This window comes from Calidris pugnax, unplaced genomic scaffold (genome assembly GCF_001431845.1).
Source record: "Calidris pugnax isolate Ruff unplaced genomic scaffold, ASM143184v1 scaffold70, whole genome shotgun sequence".
NCBI classification, from domain to species: Eukaryota; Metazoa; Chordata; class Aves; order Charadriiformes; family Scolopacidae; genus Calidris; species Calidris pugnax.
In genome coordinates, this window is record NW_015090862.1 from 8,613,805 (window position 1) to 8,633,637 (window position 19,833).

The window sequence follows — 19,833 nt, forward strand, 5'->3', positions numbered from 1 at the left end:
CAGTATGGCTGAGATATCTTCGTCAAAGGAGGTAAAGAAAGGATGGATTTTCAGATATTTCAGATTTTTCTGAAATATTCCTCTTCCGGGACATGATTTCTTTCCTCACACCGATTCTACCGGTGTGTCTCTCTCCCAAATCATTCCTGGGTCCGGTGCACACTGCAGTGCTAGGAACTGTCACTGCAGCTCGTGCTCTGAAGCCGGAACCACTGCTGCCAAAAATTCTTAAGCTAGCATAGACTCTTAGAGAGTTAATTCATCCCTGCAATGGTATTCCACATGTTAGCCTGCAGAAATGAGAAATCTCAACACTGGTAGACATGTTCCCTGCTCAAAAACCTGATTTCATGCTGCTTTTCTGGCTTAGTCTTGCCTCTGATGACAGGGTTGCAGGGCCTGGACTAGCAGGTTCATATACTGACCCAGGAACTGAGGGTGCTTCCCCAGCTTTGCACACCTTCTCTATATGCTTTCTCCATCACAGCTGTCTTGAGGACACCCACAAGCACCAAGAGCAGCCAGTTCCATGTTGCACTTGCAAGTGAACTGTGTCTGACAGCTATCACTGACACACACACACACAAAAAGGAGAGTTTGCTACAATGTAGCTTTAATTATTTGTTTCTTCTTGAAATTGGTTCAGTTCCTGTATTTACTGGTAGAACCACAGTATGCAGGAATAAGAGGCAGCAGTGTCGCTCATCAGGGGCTTGTTCGGCTCAGTGCCTCTAATACAGCCATGTTCCCTGACCTGCAAGGTCTCAGGAGACCGTGAAGCCTCTAAAGCTGCTGCTGGGCTTGGTGAAGAGGTGCTCCTGTCACTCTGTGGACAGCTTTATACCTTCCTAATTACCAGTAGTAAAGTAAGCGTGTGGGTAGGTACCTAAGAGCTAGGGCACAGTTATTTATAATAACTTGTAATTTCTGCAAGAGGTATTGCCTGCGTGCATGTAGCTTGGGGTCTTTGGCACATAAAATTCTGCTGCGGAAAACAGAAGTAGGTTCACAGAGGCATTCGTCGTTTATTTCACCCTTTGTGCTCTGAGGGGAAAAAACAAAACAACCAAGAGAAGCCTTGGGGTATGGCAAGCCAAATATCTCTGAGCTCCAGTATGAGTGAGTTGCGCACGTATATTTAAATAACAGCCTGATAAAAGAGTAGCTTGTCATTTTAAACCTTTTCTTTTAGCAGGGAAAAGAGAGAGCCAGTTTGAGGGGGTGAGGTGACTCTTTCATAGCAATTAATATCTGACTTACCTGAGGCAGGAGTTTCCTGTGTTTTGGGTCACTGAGGAAATTTGAATTACAGCCCTGTATTGGGTGCAGGTTCTGTGAGGAGGGAGGGGCTGCCCCGTGCCGGACACAGCTGTTTCCAGACGATTCCGCAGCGGCCCCCAGCCCGACACAGCTGAGCCCTCAGAGAAGCTGGCGGTGCCTCTGAGGAAACATATTTAGGAGCAGGCGAAAACCCCTCACAGGCAGTGAGTGTGAGGGAAAAAAAGTGTGAAAGTGTGAGGAAGAGACCTGCCAGCACCAGACTGAGAGAAAAAGCAGGTGAGGAGAAGGTGTTTTAGTCTTTGTTTTTTAGCAGCCAACTCTATTTTAATTAGCAATAAATTAAATTAATTTTCCCCAAGTTGAGTTTGGTCTGCCTGTGACGGTAGTTGGTAAGTGGTCTCCCTATCTTATCTCAAACCATAAGCTTTTCCGTCTGTTTTTCTCCCCCGTCCTGTTGAGGTGGGGACTGAGAGGGGCTGGGTGAGCAGCTGGCAGCCGGACAAGGCCAACCCACCACAACTCTTTTGAGGTAGGGCTCGAAAATGTTCTGACTTTGCATCAAAATATGTCCATGGTTTCTGCTGACAGTACAAAGAGTGTTTGGGTTTTACGACCTCATTCAAAGCAACATAAGAGAAAAATGAGTACAACTGGAAAATCCTTATGCTGCTGAACTGTTTTGGGGTGAGGGATCGTGAAGGGGGCTGCGCCGGGCCAGAGTAGCTGCAGTTTGCATAGAGGAATGGGCCTGCCATATTGGTCACAGTCCTTGAGGGAGATTACTGTGTTTGCATCTAGGTCTGCTCTGTAAGAGATCAAACCTCTGAGTGTCTGGGAGTAGCACTGTCAGGCAAACATTTAACAACAGAGCTAGCTTTTGTCTGGCATACTTGAAATGGAGTCAGGGACTCCCAGAGATAAAAGCAAAAACTGTTGCATCTGAAGAACCACATTTATGTGCACTAACAACAGATCTTCTCTGTGAATTGGTGCTGAGGGAGGCTTGCAAGACACAAATGGTTTCCTCCAGCACTCTCTCCTTCTTGGTCCAACTGAGTTCATTGGTCACTCTTCAGCACAATACCCAGTTGCAGAAACTGACAGGCAGCTTTAGTCACAAGGATGAAATTCACCCTTGTGCAACACCCGAGTGGGATTTGAGGCCTTCTCTTCACAGAGCTGAACTTAACCCTGAAGGAATAACAACTTCACAGATAATGCCAAACTTCTTTGATTTTGTTGAGACCATACAGTTGCTATAAGGAAGCAAAGTACTTAGAAACTGAGGGATGAAAACAGCAAGCTGTGGGCTATTTCATAAAATAATAGTTAATAGTGTTAGTATGTACATGAGATACAACTTCTAATGACTCAATAACATAATCTAATAATTAATAAATATTTTGAAGAGTATTACAATGTTGTTTATCACTTACAGGCTTCTAATGTCTCCCTAGGGATAGGACAGCTAGTTAGATGAGCAGATCTTCCCCAATTAGGCCCCAATTTCACATCAGTATTCAAGCTTCTGTGTTGCAGATACTACATAAGTAATTCAATCCGCGTAAGGGAGGAAAGCCTAGTCTGCATGTGCTTCCTGTTGATTTGTATGGAAAACATGTAAGGATTAGAAAGAACCCTTGTAGAAATACTTAACTTTACCATTCATGCAAGCCTCTCAAATTTCTTAATTTATGTATTCTTGATAGATAAACTTGATTAAAATTTTCAATGTAGAACTTTGAAGCATATAAACAACCTGATTTATTAAGTACATATTTGGTCTGCCTGTGACGGTAGTTGGTAAGTGGTCTCCCTATCTTATCTCAAACCATAAGCTTTTCCGTCTGTTTTTCTCCCCCGTCCTGTTGAGGTGGGGACTGAGAGGGGCTGGGTGAGCAGCTGGCAGCCGGACAAGGCCAACCCACCACAACTCTTTTGAGGTAGGGCTCGAAAATGTTCTGACTTTGCATCAAAATATGTCCATGGTTTCTGCTGACAGTACAAAGAGTGTTTGGGTTTTACGACCTCATTCAAAGCAACATAAGAGAAAAATGAGTACAACTGGAAAATCCTTATGCTGCTGAACTGTTTTGGGGTGAGGGATCGTGAAGGGGGCTGCGCCGGGCCAGAGTAGCTGCAGTTTGCATAGAGGAATGGGCCTGCCATATTGGTCACAGTCCTTGGGGGAGATTGCTGTGTTTGCATCTAGGTCTGCTCTGTAAGAGATCAAACCTCTGAGTGTCTGGGAGTAGCACTGTCAGGCAAACATTTAACAACAGAGCTAGCTTTTGTCTGGCATACTTGAAATGGAGTCAGGGACTCCCAGAGATAAAAGCAAAAACTGTTGCATCTGAAGAACCACATTTATGTGCACTAACAACAGATCTTCTCTGTGAATTGGTGCTGAGGGAGGCTTGCAAGACACAAATGGTTTCCTCCAGCACTCTCTCCTTCTTGGTCCAACTGAGTTCATTGGTCACTCTTCAGCACAATACCCAGTTGCAGAAACTGACAGGCAGCTTTAGTCACAAGGATGAAATTCACCCTTGTGCAACACCCGAGTGGGATTTGAGGCCTTCTCTTCACAGAGCTGAACTTAACCCTGAAGGAATAACAACTTCACAGATAATGCCAAACTTCTTTGATTTTGTTGAGACCATACAGTTGCTATAAGGAAGCAAAGTACTTAGAAACTGAGGGATGAAAACAGCAAGCTGTGGGCTATTTCATAAAATAATAGTTAATAGTGTTAGTATGTACATGAGATACAACTTCTAATGACTCAATAACATAATCTAATAATTAATAAATATTTTGAAGAGTATTACAATGTTGTTTATCACTTACAGGCTTCTAATGTCTCCCTAGGGATAGGACAGCTAGTTAGATGAGCAGATCTTCCCCAATTAGGCCCCAATTTCACATCAGTATTCAAGCTTCTGTGTTGCAGATACTACATAAGTAATTCAATCCGCGTAAGGGAGGAAAGCCTAGTCTGCATGTGCTTCCTGTTGATTTGTATGGAAAACATGTAAGGATTAGAAAGAACCCTTGTAGAAATACTTAACTTTACCATTCATGCAAGCCTCTCAAATTTCTTAATTTATGTATTCTTGATAGATAAACTTGATTAAAATTTTCAATGTAGAACTTTGAAGCATATAAACAACCTGATTTATTAAGTACATATTTACATATTTTAGTGACATTAATGTCAGTGGGCAAAAAATATTATTACCTACATTTGAATACATTACTCTTTAAAATAATGTTAATTTTCAAAAAAGAAGTGGAGTAGTAGGAGACATGGTGTTAGAAGTTAGTAGATACTTTAATACCTTTTATTTCAGTAATGCTAGCCTTTCCTGTTCCCCTATTTAAAATGGTGGAATTAGATTACTAATGTCCCTCAAAGGATACTTAAACTAATCAGGAAATATCTGAATGAGCTTTTCTCCTCCCAAAAGGACCTGATAGGGTTGTCCCATCTGCCATGTATTATTTGCAATAGCAAAAAAGCTTCTAGGACTACTTAACGAGAAAGGATAATAGAATCATATATATTTATGGTCAAAGCCTGAGTAAGAGCTGATGTCCCCTAAAACAAGTTCTGAATATATCCTTTGGGAAACATTTACTGCACAGATGTTTTTTCTAAATGTATGAGGATAATGTACCAGGCAATACCACTTCCAGCATTACGAGGCTCACATGCATTTGTCAGGTAGCGAAGGCCAAATCCTGAGAACCATAGCATCCACAGCTGACAGCTTGTACCAGTTTCATTAAGGGCAGGTTTCATTCCAGCTAGATAGCCAAATCTGATTTCTTCATATATCATAGATCACTGCATTCCACTTGGTTACAGCAACATGAGTTTTAATAGGTTTCTTTAACTGAAACAAATTGCTAAACCATACCCAATCCAATTTACTTGTGAATGCACCGCTCCTTACAGTTTCTAATGGTTAACTAAAGAGAAAGGGAGCTGTATTCCTAACTTTAATTTGCCTTGTTTCAGCTTCTAGCAATTAGTTCTTGCTATACCTTTCTTCATGGTATTAAAGAACCTCTTTGTAAGAAGTAATCTCTTAGTTATGATCACTTCTCCATCTTCTTTTGAAAAAACTTAACAGATAGGGCTCTTGGAATACTGGAGGCCTAAGACCTTCTCTCCAGTCCTCAAAAAAAATCTGTTTCTCTTTTGTACTTATTGATGAGTTAGTTTCTTAACAATGGATTCCTCCTCTTTAAGAGGAGAAATTTCTAATCCTTTAAATATGCCTTTTTTGAAAGCAGTCCCCCCCCACAGTATAGACTTACCAGGACTGATTATCATTTATGTTGACTAAACAAAAATAATTTTCAGCAGGGAATAGGATATCTAAACCAAATATACTTATAGTGGATGTTTCATGATGTTTGTTCAGTTCTGTTCTTTAAAAACATTTTTAGACAGCAAAAGAACATAATGATTGCAGAATTAAGCACTCAAAAGATAATAGATGATGAAGCAAAGGTTGCCTTATTCTAATGTTCCTCTCCTCACCTCATGCACAGTTAAACCCTACTGCTTCTTTTGGCACTAGCTCTCAGCACTACCCTAGCTGTAGATCTGGCACCCAGTTTTACCCAGACCCCTTACAGAATGTCCCAAAGAAGGCCCTTCAAGACATGCTCAGAGTGTGTATCTTCAAATTATTTAGTGTCCATCAATTTATGTATCTCAAATGGTCTTAGACATATAAGATCTTTCAAACTTTTTTCATGTAGCCAAACTTGCATGTTGTTAGGAACAACAAAAGGTACATCCTTAAATACAACTTAAGTCATATGTTCCCCACACCAGAGCTCTTAATTCAATAATTGTTTGAAAATATATTTATATTGTGACATATTGAAGTAAAGTATTTTCAAAAATAATTCAGCTCTGGGCATGAGCCCAGCATAGAAAATCTTTCCTGCTTTCATGAATACAAGTGGTAATTAGTCAAAGACCTAGATTGCTTTGGCCTGCCCAAACTAAGAATCAGCTCCATATTTGCAGATCTAGAACCATAGGCAACAAGAGAATTTTAACGCCTGTGAAGTTTAGCATTTTCTAAGTGAATTGACAGCTAAATGGCGTCTTTCAGACTTGTGTTTTGGGTGTAGACATTGAAGTCCTTTACAGATTTTGTCGTAAGTGTCCTGAAAAAATATCAGAAATTAACAGTATCAGCCTTGTAATTAAATTCTAGCTGATAAAGTATGGATGATTCAAGGTTTTTACAAACTGCTTGGCTTCTCACAGCTCCTTAGTAATTCATTATAATTTCATAGGGCAGAAATAGAATATTCTTCACAAGGGGAACAGTTGATGGAGTCCCAGATGAAATACATAATTAAAACTCCCATAACATATACAGTCTGCTGATCTTTTACCGTTTGTCTGCTTCCAAATTGCAATTGGTTAGTAAAGTTATTTTTCATTTTTTAAACATGTTTTCTATGTTGTGGGGGCATTGATTTGTTCTTTGTGTTTTCTTTCAGATAGGCTTTAGTAGACTTTAACTGTGGCAGTAGTAGAAGTTATCAAGAACGTTTTAAGGAGGGATATCAATCAATTAGTCCTGATACCTAAACAACTAGAGCCGAGAACAGTGACCAGGTTTGCAGTGCATAATCAAAAATAATGCAAAAATTCCACGTTTTAGACAGGGATGTGTTTTTATTAATTCTATCAATAGCTTTTCCAGTAATTTCCATTACAGATGGGAGTTTCGAGTAAAGAATTCCAAAATTATTGAGAAGTAATATCTGAAAATTAATGAATGAAATTATGTATTTTTTTAGAAGTTTCAGAAAGTATACTTTTCATTTACTTGCTTAAAAAATGTATAACCAATCAAAAGGCTCTATTTCTCCCCTTGCTGAATATAACAAATGAGCTTCCTCTTACAGAGGAAGTCAAGAAAAGCAATTCTTGGCATCAGAAATCAGGAAACAATGGAACTGTGCAGTGTACTTCCATTCTACAAAGCCCTCCCTGCGTACGGGTATTAGGCTGCCCCTATGCAGGAAGTCCTATGATGATAAATATGGTTGTGAGGTATGTCCAAAACCATGCTGCTCCTCTCCCTTTGTAATTTGCCGCAGCTGTCAAGGTTTTCTTTTGCAATTTGTCCTTCAGCTCTTCAATGATGGGCTCAGTGAAATATGGTAAACCTCGGGGTTTTTTCCAAGTTTTGTTTCCCAGGCCAGCATGTGACACTTCATTTTCACCACCTTGCAAATGTCACATACATCTGTTTCTTTGTGTAGCAAATCTCAAGATTTACATAAGTAAATAGCTTTCAGCATTCTTGAAGCCACAACAATGTGCGAACGTGCAATGTGGAAACTGGTGAACTAAAAATTTTATTTGACTGCCCTGTTGTGAATAAAGATTTAAAGGACTAAAAATACTATTAATGATTTCAGTGTAACATCTTTATAGTGAGATGACTAGGACAATGGGTGAACCTGATATATTTAAGTTTTGGTCCCTTATTTTTAATGTGACCTTCTCCTGAAGAAGAGAATCTTCCTATTAGGAAGAATAGAAAGAAGCAGAGATGTAGTTTGCATACTGAATTTACCTAGCGGGTAGTTCAAAGGTTTTCAGGAGAAAATTTCAATATGTACAAAGGTAAGACAAAGTGAAGGCTTTTGCTTAGAGCAAAAAATAACTGTCAGCAGAATTTTAGAAAATCTATATATATTTTCCTCTCCTTTTTTTTTCTTCAGTAATACCAACTTCTGTAAAATTGCCACTAAGCTGTGTTTTATTTTAATAAGAAGGGTAGCTTGGGGTTCTAGCTTGAGTTTCCCAGCCTGATCGCAAATACATACAAAGAAAGTCTAATAAAAATGAGTTTCAAGGTTCTCAGTTCTGGTCAGGCCCTAGGAGTTTATCCTGATGATTACCCTGTGATTGCCTAGTGTCATTTGAGAGGACCCATCTGCCGCAACTGGGCTGCAGCAGTACAGGTTGTGTGGTAGCCTCGGACTTGGCGTAAGCATGATGAGCCAGGATATGAGTATGTATATACAGCAAATTTGACTGATGTTGCTGAGATTTTCTGTGTGCCCCTTTGCTTCTCTGGTTGGAGCAGAAAGAGGAGGATCAACCAATTCTATTGTTAGTGCATTCTGTGTCCTTAGCTTAACTGCAGTGTCTTCATACATCTGCAAAAACACTGGCGAGCCAAGGTATCCTGTGAGGAGGAAACGGTTGTGAGAAATCCCGGACTCCTCCAATCATTTATTTTCATAAAGGAATTGCTCAAGACACTTGATTCTTACTCAAAATCCGTTGTGATTATATTTGGTGATGTCTGTATCACTGCACATGGAGAAAAAGAACCTTAAAAACATCCATATAAAGATACAATATAGCTACTGTTAAAGCTTTCTTACTGGGGGAAATATCCAATGCTACCTGATCGTGGCATTTATCTGTTTTCCTCCTGCCTTTCCAACATCTGTCCGTTGCTTTTTTTTGCCAGTTCTATAGAAGCTTAATTTAAGAGATGATGCCTTTAATGGTGCTCGGAAGACACCTGTCACACATGGGACACTACTAGTTGTAACACATAATGATGATAATCAGCCTCAGAACTTGAAATGATGTGATAGTAAATGTGAAGCCTGTAGATTCCCAGTTCCTCTAAAACCTGTCAGTTATCTTTAATCGTTAAGTAGAAGGGCTGAACTGTAAAAAGAGCTTCATGCGAAAGCTGCAGAATGGAAATGAATGCTTGATTATCAAAATGAGTGTCTAATATGCTAATTATTTCAAGGATATGAGAAAAAAAATCTGAAAAAAACCTGTTGACAAGTCCATTTTAGCAAAACTGTCTTATTTAGACTTGTGGCACTTGATCAGTGCCACATATAGTAAAATACATGCAAATGTGACCCATATAATGATTTTGCTGGGAATTATTTTCAGTTACTTTTTAATTATACATCACCCTTTACTTCAGCACTTTGTAAAAATAGAGATCTTTGAAAAAACTGGAAAGGTATCAGAAGGAATAAATATATTGCTCCGCAAGATCAGCCCTTAACATAATGTGCAAACCATTGGATTAAAAGTAGTAGGTATCACAGGTCAACTGCACTCACTAATCACTGCCTCAGCAAAAGAGATTGACTTTGTTGCTAGCTGGCTGCAGTAAGAATAGTAAATCACTTCATAGACTTTATATTTATTCAGTTCACAGCTTTATCACTCCTGTTCCTCTGAAAAACAGTTACGCTCTTCGCTTTGTCCAGGAAATAGAAATTGCTCATGGAATCTCCTTACTATTTGTTTTAAGTGAATGAGCAATACAGCTTATGCCCACTGGTTCCTGAAATGAAGCACTGTCATAGCATGGTGGTTGCAATGAATATTTATATTGAAAACTGGGGGGGGATTTTTCGTTGGTTTTTTTTTTTTTTTTAGACAGCCTCTGACAGATGATTGTGCTGCTTTATGCATTACAGTTTCTGTACTTTGTTATCTGTGAAGACTGCCATAATATAACTTTGCAGGTAGGACTGCAGGCAGGCATCTTGTGAAAGATGAGCCTCCTGGGATCCTGATTGCATTACCATGCTAAACAAAATTGCTGTAACAAAAATGTTTAGCCAAATCTCTGTAGAAGAGGGTAACATTCATTCAGATGCATTTTCAACAGGAATCTTCTGAAATGGAGGAAGTACCTAAATATGCCTTTGAAATAACTAAGTACGCAGGCAGAAGATGAAAAAAAAGTGTTTGTTGACATACCATTTCACTTTTAAGGTGTAGATTTTTAATTTTATTAAGAATGAAAGTTATGCCCTAATTACTTATTGACACCTCTGTGTCAAAAAGGAAAGTCTTTCTGTCTAGAGCCAGATTTGGAAGGACAGATTTGCAGGAAAAAATGGTCCACCAGCAAAGAACTGCCATGCTGGGGCTGTGGAACAGACAGTTTCTGTGGAAGGGACATAGAGATACAGGCATGTTCTTGTTGGAGCCTTCCTCCATTCTTGTTGGAGCCCTTCTCCATTGACATTATCGGTTCGGGCTCACGTCTTACAAAAGGAGTGTCTCAAATGTGAGCTACAGAGAGTGAGGTCTGTAACACCAAGTTTTGTAGCTGCTAGTACATCCCTTTGTAGCCAATCACTAGATAAAAAACTTAAATGCTTTGCTTTAGTTCTGGATGTTTCTTTTCTAGCTCTTAACCTAATAACTTCTGAGTTGTAATTTAAATGGCATTATTATCATCTAGTTATGTGATCTGACTGTCTTGTAAGGAGGAAGAAATAGCTTTAATTCAGAAGCATTCCAGCTCACAAAATGGCGTTTGGAAGGTGCTGAATTCTTTCCTACATAAATATTTCAGATCCTGTTAACAAAGTAACATACTGCTATTAAACAATGAAATGCAATGAAAAGGTTTATGATAGTCCTTTGCAAATCAGTGGCATGAAAAATGAAAGTACAACAAACACACTGTTAATTTAAGGCAGAGTTTCCAAAAACTATGTCACACACACAGTTGCATTTAAATGAGTATGTTCTAGACATGCAATTAAGTTGGTTGTGGTGCAGCTAATGAAATACAAGCATTGGTTTTCACATACATCCTCCTGAGCATTCGAGCTTTAATATATTATTGTGCTTAAGGCAGGGTCTTGAAATACTGGGGCGGGAGGAATTGCTATTGCCTGTTAGTCTCAAACATAGGAAAGCATAATATTCCTACAAAATGCTAAGGAGGTTTTGATACAGAGGTGATAAAAGAAAAGCTCTTCAATTAGCTATTATTTTAAATGATAAATTATAGCATATGAGTCTTCCAAAATAAGCAAGTAATAGCTATTTATAAAAGTGTCATGTATCATTATTATTGAGTTTTTCATGCTTTTTTGAAATCAGCATGCTCTTCATGATTAGCTCTTTAAACTCTTTTTTGAGCATATAGAGGCCCACCCATTCAAAGTTAGGGTCACTAGTTCTGATGCCTATTTATACTTCTTTTAAATACCTCCAGGCATGGCAACTCAACTACTTCCCTGGGCAGCCTGTTCCAATGTTTGACAACCCTTTCAGTGAAGGACTTTTTCCTAATATCCAATCTCAATCTCCCCTGGCACAACTTGAGGTCATTTCCTTTTGTCCTATTGCCTGTTACTTGGGAGAAGAGACCGACCCCCACCTCACTATAACTTGCTTTCAGGTAGTTGTAGAGAGAACAACTCGCCTCAGCCTCCTTTTCTCCTGGCTGAACAATCCCAGTTCCCTCAGCCACTCCTCATAAGACTTGTTCTGCAGACCCATCACCAGCTTTGTTGCACTTTTCTGGATGTGCTCCAGCACCTCAATGTCTTTCTTGTAGTGAGGGGTCAAAAACCAAGCTCTGAAGTTTGCATACTTGTGGAATAGAGGCTAGGTAGAGGTGACAGCTAAACAAGCTGCATTATTTTGGCAAGGGCTAATTCTTGGAGAGCTGGGAACAGTTATGTTGTAGAAGAGACTACTAATATTTGAATGGAGAATAATACAGTTTCAAATAGGTTCAGCTGCACCTGGCCTGGAGTATTAGTTGCTTCATGCTGACAGGGACAGCGTAGAACTTGGGCATTTTACCACATGCATCTGTAGCAGATGAACCAAATGCTGGAATCATTTTATATGGCAATGAATACATATCTATGTATTTATATATCTTTATATATATATATATAGAGAGAGATATGCTTATATTTAAATGGTTTTCAAGAATAATGTGGGACATAAATACATAGGATGTTTACAGGTGTGTTATAATGAATAGTTAGACTGTGGTTCCTACAGTTTCTCAGAGATCATGAGTATCTCCAGCCTAACAAAAGCGTGCCTGAGGAAAGAAAAGCAACCCCAGAGGACAGAGGCAGACCTGCGTATTATTCTGTTCTGTGGTCCTAGGCTCCTCTCCTGCTGCAGCAGGGTGTAGGGGTGCTGAGGCAGAGAAGAGCTGCTGTGTGAAATCCTGTCCCTCACTGATGTAACTTTACAGGGGAGTCCAGATGTTCTTGTTTAAAGTCTGTCTTTGAAAGCCCTTTTCCCTAGAGGGATGGGAACCATAGCCAATAAAAAGCTTTGTCTAAAGGGAAACAGGGAACTTACTACTCTTTGGGTGGGAAGAAAAAGTAATCTATAAATTCGTTCCATGGCAGTGGTTTTCTATCTCTCTTCCAGGCCTTCAGAATATTCTAGTTTAGTAATACCTATTATCTGCTTCTACTTCTTCATTTCTTCAGCTAATATGCATTGAAAATGTTCACTTATCCACCTGGGCTCAATGGAGCTTTATATACCATATGTATTCCTGTTAAAGGCTGAACTTATTTTCATATTACTTCAGGTTTTCAATTAACCTTGCTTCCACGTATTTCACAGCATTAAGAGCAGTTTAGTGTTAAACAGAACTCACATCTCCTCACACTTCCTCTCCTCCCCCCGTAAAACTTTAAAATGCAGCTTTTCTATGCTGTATGAAACTTTGTGATATCAGAGTTACATAACCAATTCAATATTGGATTTACATTATTTCTAGGAAACACCACCAGTGGTAATTTTCCAGTATTTTAGTCCATTAGATGTACTAGCAGGTGTTGCTACACTGAGCTGCATTCCTTCTTAGTAATGCATTGACATCATTTTTATTCAAGGAGGATAGGGAGATAATAGCTTTTTAATGTATGTGTATACATCTGAAGAAATAAAAATTATTATTATTATTTTGGAAAATTCTGTTAAATTCAGTGTGTTTACATGGAAATAGATGAAGAGCAGATTCATGAAGGAGAGCAAAAATGGCAAGAAATGCCATTATAAAATGTTATATTTGGTGCTATTGGATTACTTCTGTTGTCATACAAATATTTTACACAGACTAATCCAATGGATATGTAAATCAATGAGTATTTTTTCGTAATACGTTCAGACAAGTTGACTACAACAACATGTAAAATGAAGCATTGGATTCATAGTGAATTTTAAGGCATTATCAGTTCAACCATTTGTTACTTTCCCTCTTCTCTAGATTTTTGAAATTGCTTGTCAATGTTTAGTCAAGAGTTAGTTAACATTTCTCTTGCTAAAGCCTTTCTCTTTGTTGTGCTTGATACCATCTGTGACATACTACTTAGCAAGCTGAAGTCATGAGTCCCATCACAGACCCTTGCAATTTGCAATATGAATTTCATCTTTAGAGAATCATCAATTCTGTCCTCTCAGCTAATTTTTCCCTTCTGCATGCTCATTTGGATGTCACTTGCGAATATCTTTCTTAAAGCTTTTTAACTTAGAATTTTGACTTTTCTTTTCTCACCCTTGTAGACTCAACTCCTGACTTGGCCAAAACAGTGTAAAATTTCATCCAAATCATTAATAAGAAAATATCTTCATCCAAAAAAATCCATTCTCAAGTGTCTTACAATAGTTTACTTTCACAAAGATTTCTGGACTGTAAGTGCTCATATTATTCCCAAGCTCTTCTTTGCTTCCCAGGAATATAAATTTATCTTATATAAATCATAATATTAGCTTTCTCAGACATTCTATCAGCCATTTGTCTGCCAGTGCTTTGAGGGGCTTGCTGCTGCCTCTGCTCAAAACTGTATGTTCTGAAATTCTTCTGCATCACCAGAAATGTAAGAGGATTGCTAGCATGCATCTTTCTATCCCTAGAATGGGCTTGACTGGGAAGAAAATGGAAATTTGAACTCAAATTATCAAATGTTCATGTTGGCACACTTAAACATGTCCCATGAATGTGAAATACTTCATATGTTTCTCCTCAAATTAAAATCATAGGGCTTTTCTGAGATAAAAGGTATAGTGGAACAAATATGCCTGTGTCTTGTAACCAGTTCAGGTGTCATGTCTGAATGTAAATCAGATATTCAGAGATCTTTTATAGATCTGCAATTATTTTTTAAGTGGTACAGCTCCATGGTAAATTAAACTCATCCACATGTCAAGTTGTGGTGTGACAGACACCATGAGAGTTTTAAATAAAGACCCACCTATGACTTGGTCTAGCAAGGGTGGAAAATACCCAGTGACTTCTTTATTATCTCTCCTCCCTTGGTTTCCTTGCACAAAAGCGAGTGATGTTCCTGAATTGATTGAGTTCAGCATCTGCCTTCTCTCTGAATCTCTCAAAGCCGCCAAGACCACCTTTCTTATAGATACTTTCTCTGCATGTTGCTTTGTGCAACAAGGCATTTCTAGCAGAAATCCTGTGACCAAGCTGACTTCCTCCATGGTGTATTCTTTTTTCCCCTTTCAATTCTGTCAGAGGCCTAGCTACTATAATTGAAATCTTCATTCACAGTTCCTAATCTCTTCACCACCTTTGACTCATTCCTCAAAGCCTCTTCTCCCACCACAATTTCTTTCTCTGAGAAGAATCTTGGTAGTTTCTTCCCAGTGAAAACTGGTAAATATATGATCTTTGTCTTTGTAACTCCTCCTTTCACTCACTGCTCTGTTCCTGAAACAGTCCTCTGGCCTGCCACAAGTTATAAAGTTTTCCAACTGGTATCCTTCTCTGCTCATTCACCTTATGCAGTCACCCCATCTTATCCCTTTTTTCCTCCAATCTGTCACTCTCCTCTTCCTCTTTTCTCGCACGATTCGAGATTGCGTTAGTCTTTCACTTCTTCAAAATGTCCCAGTGTTTACTCCACCTTCTAATAAACTCTCATCCCTGAATGCGTGGAGCAAACTACAGTCACTGCAATCTAATTCCCACTGCTTGTTGTCAACAGGAACTGCTCAAACCAGTCTGTAATAATTTTCTCCAGTCCAATCAGAGAATCTGTACTCCACCTTTGACCATGTGAACCTATCGGGTGTTTCAATATATATTTAACTTTGATAATCTTACTTTAATCCTTTCCTCTTTTGGCTTCCATGACAATATCCTTTCCTTTGTGTGCTCTTTGGTGAATCTGACTTATTAAGTCTCCAGCTGCAGAAGTCTACAGAAAAGTCAGGTTTCTACTTTCTTCCTAGTTTATCCATGAGGTGTCTCACATGAAAGCAGAAATTCAGCTTCCATGGTAATGAGGTTGATTAGGACTATGTGGACCTTTGTACTTCAAGCCTGCCTCTCCCTACCCAAATTAAAATCTAAATCTCTTTCTGTGTAAATACTGAAGTGGCATCTCAAACCAACAGCACTAAAACACTGATCCTTACTCTTTCTGTAGAAGCCCTCTCAGTTACTTTTTCTCATGTCTATTAACAACCTATCACCTCATCTGTCACTCAAATTCACTGCCTGAGCATTGTCTTCAACTGAGATTTCTCTTTGCCACCTCAAATCCAGCTGGCAACAAAAGTTTGACACGTGGTCTACCCTGGCCATCCATATGATGCCATATGCAAGATACCTTGCACTATAAATTTGTTCTCAAATCTTGAAAAACATAATCTTACCCAACTTAAATAATGCAGTTAGGAAATTCATTTTCCTAGTTTCATTTTTTTGGCCATATTGCTTTCTGACTGTAACACTCAGGTGATATGTGACTCTCCCTTTTCTCTTTTAGGCACCTTATTTTTCCTTTCTCTACTCTGTGCCATCTCTTAGCCAGTATGAAAACAGCAGCTTCAACCTCAGTTTGAGTCACATGTTCATTTCTTCTTCAACTCTGGTTCTCAAGCCAGCACCTTTGTGCTTTCTCATGTCAAAACCCTTCAGACGTATCTGCAAAACTGGTTATTCAAATTTCAAATGTGCCTTTTCTAGGCTGCCTACAAAAAATACTGCTTATTGTAATGGCTACTATCATCTTTATTTCTCTTACTTTATATTGACCTATTGCCTTTTGTCCTCAGACCACTGTATAAATTCTTAGAAGTTTTTTCCACTGAGCGTTTACATAGGGCTAATACTGCGAAGTCCTGGTCCGTGAGTAGAACTCAGAAGTACAATGGTAGAGTAAACAGCACTGAAGGGAACAGTAAAGGCCAGGAGGAGTTGGAGTCATGGCTATATCCCTGCAGAATGGGCCTGGCACACTGTCCTTAACAGTTTGTATTTTTGGCAAAAACACAGATATGGAAACTATGTCCATGGCCAGATGTGTGCACAGCGCACACAGAGCTGCCAAAACAGAGTAGTATACACTGTAAGCTATGCTGTTTTCCCCAATAACGTATGCAGAGATGCTAGTCCTTACCTTGGAAAAAGTGAAACACTGAATAAACTCTGGGATCTGCAGCTATGGTTCTGGGGTGATTTAAAGTATTGCGAACTGATGCTTAACCAGCTAAGTCATTCCCTCCAGCACCCTTTTGTTGTAATCTCTCTCCAAAGATATTAAAAATACAGAAACCTTGGCCAGGTTGTAGTTGATCTAATTTATAAAACATTTTCTGGGTATTAAAAGCTAGGGCAATGCACTAGTAGTTTTAAAATTGTGTTAAATATACTGTAAACTCCCAGAAAGAACCTTTCATTCAAGATTATTGTATGAAGATTTGAAGATTAAAGTGTCTACATTAAAGATTAATGTGAAGTGCACCGGGAAATTGTTTGATGTATAAGGAGCTATATAGTATATTAATCATGCACTTCTCAAAACTGCCTGAGGGAATTAGACACCCAGTTCTCTTACGTGTCTTTGAAAATCTCACTCTAAGGAATTTGTTGTTATATAGTGAAAATGGTAATGTTTTCACTGGGAGCTTGAGTAGAAGAGGAAAGGAGGGATCTGGAGGCCCTCTGTGTTCACCTAGGGCTTGGTGTTAGCTCCTTATGTGGTTTTTCTTTCTGGTTTGAATTTGCTCTGTTATGATATAGAGGCAACTTGGTTTTGAGTGCTACAAGTTCATAAAACTGGTCTGATCCCAAAACGCTGCTCCACCTGCCTATGTATTTCGTGTAATCAGTTCCATTTCTTTTTTGCTTTCACTTCAAGATAGTTTTCCTGTTCTCCTAAACAGGAGTAATTTGAATTATTTTTGAAATAACCATGTAAACCGTAATGAAACAAATGTATGCACATACATATTTGTATTTACAGTATAATATGCATTAACTAAATATAAACAGCAAAAAAATTACATGTTATATATGTATTTAGTAAAATAATCATTTTGCTGGATTTTTTCTCAGTCATGTTTTCTTTTGTGTAGAAGTTTCAGTACTTTAATGAAAGAAACGTTCCACATATGGTAGAAATTACAAGTTTGCTTGTCCCTGAAGTGCTGCAATACAAATAAGCTGTTAAATGCCAACTCTGAATGTTATTTTTCAGATGTTAAGAGAGATAATCCTGTATTAAAACTATTAGGAGGCAAATTTATTTGAACTTCAAAACCTCTTTGATCTGAAATGAAAATGAACTGTGTATGAGTGTATGCTTCATTAATTTGGGGTTGGCCAATTGTGTGCATTTTTGTTTGTTTGTTTGTTTTCCATGAGGCCCCTTTCTAATGCAGTTTATTAAAACTAATAATGCAATACACTGTTATTTTTCCTGGTAAAATCTATTTCATTGCTTTCATAAAAGGACAGTTTCTCTGTAGAAGGTACCCCATGGAAATCAATATTCAGGTTCACAGTCACTCAAAAAGTCAATGTGCTGGTGTGTTGCATTCAGATCTATTTTAGTGGTCTTATCATTAAACCTGCAGTAGGCATTTATAAAGTAAGGCTTCCATGGGTACTGGGAAAGTGTGATTAAAAATAATCATCTGTCTGATGAATATTTTCCTCTGACTTTTGGCAGGATCACTCATCTGAATTTGTGCCAGACTCTACACGAACACTGATGCCAGCAATTTAAGGATCTTCACATTTGGTCTCAGCGGTAAGGTCTAAAGATGCCATAGTAAGCCACATTAGAATATTACTGTTTTCTGTTATGTTACCTGATATGGAATGTGTGTGAAAAATGATTTCCCCTTGACCAATGCAGTGATAGAGAGATATAAGAACATATATTGATCTGCAAGAGATTGAGCTCAGGACACAAGTTCTGAGCAATTTTCATCAGACTAAAATCAGAAAGGCTGTTTTTATTGTCCTCGCTACTAAAGTAACTGCTCTCAGAAGGTTTGACATTGTACATTTTGAAAAATGTAACAATTTACAGAGGGATGGTGGGCAGACTCCAAAGAGAAAGTAAAATGCCAAAAAAAAAAAAGGAAATTCAGTAGTTTTCTCTTGGTGAAAACTGAGCAATAACCTATAAAATGAAAAAATATTTTTCCCCTCTAATGCTATCTTTGTTGTAACTAGTCTAATTGATCAAACCTTGAGTCAGATTCTCAAATACTGCTGTGGAAACCTTGTGAAGGGGTATCATCTGTCTGCGTCTTGAAGCTTAGAATTTCTGCTGTGGAGATAAATTCTAAGCGTTAGTAAAAGAGAAAGGGAAGAGGGAACAGCTGAGTCCCCCCATACTTTTGCATTGATTTGGAATGCATTTTCTAGAAAACCATAGTTGGGTAGCGTGGAGTAGGTCTTTAACAGGAAATCATGTTGGTGTGTAAGTGTTCAGCTTTTTGGGGAAGGAAGATCTAATTTTTTTATTATGGTATTGTCTGTGATGATATTTTGGACAAAATTATTCTCATTGTTTTGCCACATACTGCATTAAGTATTTTGGGTCCTGGGGAAGTAGGAGGCTGGGGTAGGCATACCACTGCATGCTATGCTCCTCCACTTAGCATCAATTAATAGCACTGTTAGAGGCAGGATATAGTCAGCCCTTTGACCTCACTCTGCCCAGTCATGCTCATGCTGGTTTTAGATCACTGTGAAACAGACATCAAAAACTACCGCTTCCAAGACCTGACTATTCCAAGCTATTGAAGTACATATTTTTTTAAATTAGATTACACCATAAAACCTAAAACTCTCCTGACATGGAATCAAAACCTGTATTCAGAACTCCTCTAGCAATTTATTGTCATTAACCAAATAGTTCAATAAAATCTCTGCTTCAGTTAAAAGATGTATTCAACAACAATAGCATTCCTATCCAATCATGCTCTTTCCATATAAAAATGAGCATAATAATGTGTTAGCATGAATCCTCAGGACAGATTACATTTCGTTATTGCTGGGTAACTTTTATAATGTTGCAACGTGTTCCTAATAAAGGACAGTATCTCCCTCAGAGCAGACTGTACTAGTAATGCTCTTTATTAGAAAGAAAAGAATACAGCATTCGTATCATGTTGCTTGATCACATAACCAAGGTGCAGAACAACAAATTTTCAAGGCAGTTTCGTAAGGAAATAATATGATCCTAATAACACTATTCTAAACTTTTCAAATTGTTGTTTGACATTACTAAATTCTCTGTGCACTGTTAAGTTGGAGAGCTGAAAGTCAATGCTGTTCTGAGAGATTTCATGGAAGCTGGAAGTGACTGGTACTGAACATCTAGATCTTTTTCCCTGGAAACAGAAGACACTAATGACCTAGTTAAGGAAAGCAAGAGAGCCTCATTTGTTGTGTCTTAACTAAGGCAAAT

At 38.4% G+C, this 19,833-nt stretch overlaps 1 protein-coding gene across 12 annotated transcripts in view; it reads left to right on the forward strand.

The window, feature by feature from the left end:
* Nucleotides 1-19,833, forward strand: part of SEMA6D (sema domain, transmembrane domain (TM), and cytoplasmic domain, (semaphorin) 6D) — a 382,134-nt gene that overhangs the window by 225,113 nt on the left and 137,188 nt on the right. For all 12 annotated transcript variants that reach the window (XM_014944568.1, XM_014944569.1, XM_014944570.1 and 9 more), the window contains one exon: nucleotides 18,079-18,159. The gene's annotated coding sequence lies outside the window, so the exon portion shown is untranslated. The remainder of the gene's footprint in view (nucleotides 1-18,078; nucleotides 18,160-19,833) is intronic.